Here is a 6,582-nt window from a genome sequence, read left to right as displayed (position 1 = left end):
AAGGCCAGAGTAGACTGGATTGGAGGGTCTCTGAAAGGACACAGTCAGGAAGCAAACATTTTAAATTTCCCAGCAGTTAATGAATAGTGAATGTTCCTGTGCTCTTCACCCACCATGAGGAGACAGGACGGGGAAGTCCATGCTGTGTGGTGTCCATCAGAGGGAGGGCCACCATTCAGCCCCTGGGACCCACCTCAGCTCTGTTGTTGCACAGAAGGCATTTGAAGATCTCCATGCGCCATGTGGAGGATTGTGGGAGGAGCCCACCATGGTGGCCGGCAGTCTCCCCGGGACATCAGGGAGAGTGACCCAATCACCCTGCATTTGAGGGCTGCAGAGCGGCTCACAGGTCTGGACATTGAAGAGGAGCCAACCTCAGGGGTAATGCAGTGCCGCTGAGAGCCGAGATGAGCCAGGTGGTCAGAGGGGACACAAGCCTAGACCAAATTCAGTAAACCAGCCATAGACGTTATCACAGAGACGAGGTGGACGGGGCATTTGCTGTGGAGACCAGGGGGCCAGAGAGAGTACAGGGGCCTGCATAGATGGCTCCAGCACCTCTTTCTCTGCCTACATCCATATGCCATCTTGATAAAGAACAAGGAAATCTGAAAAATACCGAGTCTTCTGATAGAGACAGTGCAACCCCTCAAAATTATTTGAATAATTGGCTTGCGCTGGATTTTCTGAACTGGACTAATGCTATTGTTTTGTGAGTTGTTTTCTTTGAACTGACTAGAGTAATAGTTTATGGGGGACATCTAATCCTTTCATTTTCTTACAGACAGCTAACCACCTTTTCCGACACCGTTTATTGAATAGTGCCTCTTTCCCCCAAACTGATGTGAGATGCCACATTTTTCATCTAATAAAATCTAATATATATTAAAATCTATTCCTACTCTGTTCTTTCCATATGCCATACTGTGGTTCTTTAACTCTCTTATGACTATCTTCCACCACTTGTTATTACTATTTTTCCATAAAGTTCCTGGCTACTTTGGCTTATTTATTTCCCTACATGAACTTTAATATCCGCTTGCCTGAGATGCCAAGGATATCCTGTTGGTAATTTTGGTGGATTGCATTAATTTTATAGTTTATTTTAGGGAAGATGGACTTGGTAATTCTTCTCCAAAAACTTGATATGGGCTAGGTTTTTTTAAAGGTTTATTGCTACCATGACTCTGCTTTAGTTTGTTTTATTTTATTTTGTGATTTTTTTTTGTACAGGTGAGGTCCCACTGTGTTGTATAGGCTGGTCTTGAACTCCTGGGCTCAAATGATCCTCCTGCCTTGGCCTCCCAAAATGCCTAGGATTACAGGCATCAACCACCATACCTGCCCTCTGCTTAAGTTTAAATTTCTAAACATGTAGTCTATCAAAGTATCTTGAAACTGCTTTGGAAGATCATATATTCCTCTTCTGTCTTCAGAAGTGATGAGATTTTTAAGTTATCAGTTGCTTGTATTAAAAAAAAAAAATTCCCAAAGTCCTGGCTTAAAACAACCAAATGATTATTTGCTCACAATTCTATAATCTGGGCTGGGCTTAGCTGGTGGTTCTTCTGCTGGTCTTGCTAGTGTTCACTCATGTGTCTCTGTTTAGCTGGGTTGGCTGGAGACTGGGTTCTTTGGGACACTGGAATGCCTGAGCTTCTCTCCCTTTCCCTGTAGTCTCAGAGCCACTCCCTTTCCAAGTGGACTCTCCACATGATTTCTCCAGCAGAATAGCAAGTCTGCTCATGGTAGCTAAGGGATCTCAAAACCACGAAAGCAGAAACTGCCCACTCTTCTTGGGCTAACATGTAGAATTGGCACAACACTATTTCTACTATATCCTGTTAATTAAAGCAGATCACAGCCCAGCTCAGATTTAGGAAGGGGTAGGAGACTACATAAGGGCATGAATACTTAGAGAAATGATTCAGTGTGGGCCAGCAAATTGGCAGTCCACTACAATCATCTTAAAAATTTCAGCCAGGCACAATGGCTCACGCCTGTAATCCTAACATTTTGGGAGGCTGAGGCAGGTGGATAGCTTGAGCTCAGGTGTTTTAGACCAGCCTGGACAACACGATGAGACCCCACTTCTACTAAAAACACAAAAAAATAGCTGGGTGTGGTGGTGTGAGCCTGTGGTCCCAGCCACTTGGGAGGCTGAGGTGGGAAGATCACTTGAGCTGGCGGGGGTAGGGGGAGTGAGGTTGCCCTGAGCGGAGATCACACCACTGCACTGCAGCCTGGGTGACTTTGATATATAGATTTGTTATATGAAACTTGCCTGAAACCACTTACTTTAAAAATGACGTAAAGTTCTAGCTCTTGGGAGCTTGGTAAAAATAAAATGTCTCAAAAAAAAAAAAAATTCAATGGGCACTACATCTCCACTACCTAACAGTGCTTGGCTCACAGTAGGCTATCAATAAACATTTGTTGAATGAATACTACTGAAGGATCTGGCTAAGACTGCACATATAAGCAGCACCACTGGAAATGTAGAACAGGTTCTGAAGGCAAAGTCTGAGCAATTGCTTGTAAAGTCACACCTGCACCTTTGTTTGCTGCTGATATGTTGGGGTCATTTGCACATCAAGCTGGACACCATCTTACTTCTCAGACGTCATCATTTGTAATTATTTCCTTTCTGAGAGTTTATTCAAAACACACATTCAACTAATACATAAATTGCAGCATTTACGTTCTGTGAAAACAAAAAGGAAGTTATTTGAGGAGAGTGGTTAGTGTAGAAGGAAGCCAGGAAGTGTCATTGTTCTTGTTAGTCAGGGAAGACTTCCTGGAAGAGGTAGTTTCAGGAGCCCTGCGAATGATGAGAGAAGATAGAGGTTGCTTGGGGGTGTTCTGGGCAAGTGGTAAGAGCTTAAATAAGATGTCAGAGACACAAGAGCAAGATGAATATCAGGGAGTGGTGAATAACCTTGCAAAGAATAAAGGGCCAATTTCAGTAGGTGTTTGACAGACTAGTCCAGGCACTTTCTGCAGAAGTGAAGGCCTCGAGTGCCTCTGCAAAGGTTGAGCGTTGATGAGTCTGAAATCTCAAAGGATGATCACTTTGGCTCATCGCTCTACTGCTAGGGCTCCCTCCCTCTCTGGCTTCCCAGTTACTTTTAGGAAGATTCCATGTGAGGCATAGAGTGAGCATGGCTGTATCTCATAAGTTCACCGGCACTGGTGTGCAACAATACACAGTCTCAATGCCATCACGCTTAAAAGTGGCTTCCTTAGAAACGAGGAAATGAGGAGTCCACTTTGGTGAGCCCCTACTATTTAGACACTCACTTCCAAGTTGAGTGGAAACTGTTCCTAAGAAGCCCGAGCTCCTTGAGGAACATAATCTGCAGGACACGCCCCCTGCCTGGGCCCTCAGACAGTCTTTGTGACCAGTACATGCAGGGAGAAGTGGCTGGGAAATGGGCAGGAAGCCTGCATTATTTTTTCCTGCTCTATCCACCACTACTGAGTAACCAGCAAATTCCTGGAACTGCTTTTACTGTTTTCGTGACTTTTAATAGGAACCACACTCATGAGTCATACAACCAGTAAGGCTTACCAAATATTTGCCAAGGGTAGAATCCTAAGCCAGGTCCCGCGAGGGACCACATAAAGTCAGAACTAAAAGGAAGCCCCCAAAGTTATCTGATCCAGGTTCCTGCTTTCAGATAGGTTCCTGCTTTCAGAAGGTAAGCTAGTTGTTAGAAGAAATATGCCTTGCTCTCAGCCTCTCAGAAGGCTCAAGGGATGCCTCAAAGTGGCAAAACAATTGGAGAATGAGTCTCACGTGCCAAGAGGGAAGACATCGAACTGATTCACCCTTGAGGAGAGCAGGTTAAGGTGTGGTAGTTCAGTTCTGTAGAAAAATCATAGGCAGAGCTCCAGGCCAACGCTTCTCTGCCTCCTCTGGGGAAAGAACAAGAGGAAATGAGTTTGAAAAACAACGTGTGGGACCAAAAATAAACACGAAGAACTGCCGATCATCAGTGTTGTTAAGTCTGGAACGATGAAAGCAGTGCAGACTCTTCATTAAAAGAAAATGAAAACCCAAACCTCAGGTGTAATCTTGCCTAGACACAAACCAAAAAAGATCTAAGACAATCTAATATCTTTCTGTGTTATCAGCAGTTGTCTCTGGGTAAAGGGATAATTGGTGGTGTCAATAACTTCATTATTTTAGCTATGTATTAATTAAATATGTAATAATTTATTATTAATGATCAATAATTACCATTGCTGTTTTCTGAATTTTTAAATTTTCAGTTCTGTCCCTTTTGATAATAAGATGAGAATCTTTGTTTATAGGAATCTCTCTAGTCTTCTGTGACTTAAAAATTTATCATTCAGTTTTTAATAAAGTCTGGAATTGCCTGGTATATAAAATTGTACCCATGCAAAATATAAAAATTCATGGCTACTTTTATATATAGATATGTTGTATGAAATTTGCCTGAAATCACTTACTTTAAAAATGACAGAACATTCTGGCTCTTGGGAACTTGGTAAATAATACTACTACTAATAATAAAATAATAATGATATAAAGGTATAGTTAGACTTATTCTTTGTAAATCATTTTATATTATGCAGACCATTGAAACTATCAGCTAACAATAATTACTCTAAAATCTGCCATCAGCTAACTAGCTTGAAGATACAAAAGTTCAAAACTCAGTGTTTTGCCTACTTTGACATAAAAGTCAGACTTTTTTTTTTTTTAAGACAGAGTCTTACTCTGTCACCAACCTGGAGTGCAGTGTTGTGATCTTGGCTCACTGCAACCTCTGTCTCCCGGGTTCAAATGATTCTCTTGCCTCAGCCTCCCAAGTAGCTGGGACTACAGGCACCCACCACCATGCACAGCTAATTTTTTTGTATTTTTAGTAGAGACAGGGTTTTGCCATGTTGGCCAGGATGGTCTCAATCTCTTGACTTTATGATCCACCCATCTCAGCCTCCCAAAGTGCTGGGATTACAGGTGTGAGCCACTGTGCCTGGCCAAAGTCAGAGTTTTAAAATAGATTTTTTGAAATGCTCAACACCACTAATCATCAGTGAGATGCAAATCAAAACCATAATGAGATACCGTCTCATACCAGTAAGAATAGCTATCATTAAAGTAAAAAAAAATGCCAGATGTTGGTGAGGTTTCATGGAAAAAGGAATGCTTATACACAGTTGATGCGAATGCAAATTTGTACAGTTTCTGTGGAAAGCAGTTTGGAGATTTCTCGAAGAACTAAAAGTAGAATTACCATTCAACCCAGCAATCCATTACTGGGAGTATACCCAAAAGAAAACAAACCATTCTATCAAAAAGATACCTGTACTCATATGCTTATCACAGCACTATTCGCCATAGCAAAGCCATGGAATCAACCTAGGTGTCCATTAGTGGTGGACTGGATAAAGAAAATATGGTACATATACACCACGGAGTACTACACAGCCAAAAAAGGGGTGAAATCACGTCCTTCGCAGCAAAATCGATGCAACTGGAGGCCTTTATCTAAGCAATTTAGCGTAGAAATAGAAAATCAAATGAACTATCATGTTCTCACTTATAAGTGGGAGATGAACATTAGATACACGTGGACACAAATATGGAAACAATAAACATGGGATTTCAACAGGAGCAGGGGAGGGTGGGGCATGGGTTGAAAACTTACCTATCATGTACTATGTTCACTACTTGGGGGATGGGATTCTTAGAAACCCAAACTTCAGCATCATACAATTTACCCATGTAACAAACCTGCACATGTACCCTTTGAATCTTAAATAAATAACATTTTTTCAGTTGTTTTGCTGTTGAGAGGATATTTCATCTCCCACATCTAACTATCATGTATATGGAAATCGCTTCATAGCATGAGTTTATCAGCATTCTGAATAATTTATTCTTCCAGTCTGTCATATTAGTAATATTTCTGCTGAACAAGTTGGCAGTTTGTCCAGTATACCACTTTTGGTGGATATAATCATTTGAGATGGAATTTTAACCATGTTCACTACGTGAGTTAGAAGATTAATAAGGGAGGCCAGGTGTGGTGGCTCACACCTGCAATCTTAGCACTTTGGGAGGCTGGAACAGGCGGATCACCTTAGGTCATCAGAAGTTTGAGACCAGCCTGGCCAACATGGTGAAGCCCCATCTCTACTAAAAATACAAAAATTAGCTGGGCGTGGTGGCACACACCTGTAATCCCAGCTACTCAGGAGGCTGAGGCAGAAGAATCAATTGAACCCAGAAGGCAGAGGTTGCAGTGAGCCGAGATTGCAACACTGCACTCCAGCTTGGGCAACAGAGTGAGACCCCATTCTTAAAAAAAAAAAAAATTAAAATTAGACAGGCATGGTGGTGCACACCTGGAGTCCTGCAGGAGGATTGCTTGAGTCTAGAAGTTTGCACCCAACCATTTGAGGCTGCAGTGAGCTATGATGGTACCAGTGCACTCCAGCCTGTGTGACAGAGCAAGACTCTTAAAAAAAAGAGAGATGTGTATATGTGTGCTTTATTGCATGTAAATTACACCTCAATATTAAGAGTATTGTAAGATAAAGTTGTCT

This window comes from Cebus imitator, unplaced genomic scaffold, assembly GCF_001604975.1.
Source record: "Cebus imitator isolate Cc_AM_T3 unplaced genomic scaffold, Cebus_imitator-1.0 Scaffold38, whole genome shotgun sequence".
Taxonomy (NCBI): Eukaryota; Metazoa; Chordata; class Mammalia; order Primates; family Cebidae; genus Cebus; species Cebus imitator.
This window is presented reverse-complemented; position numbering follows the sequence as displayed.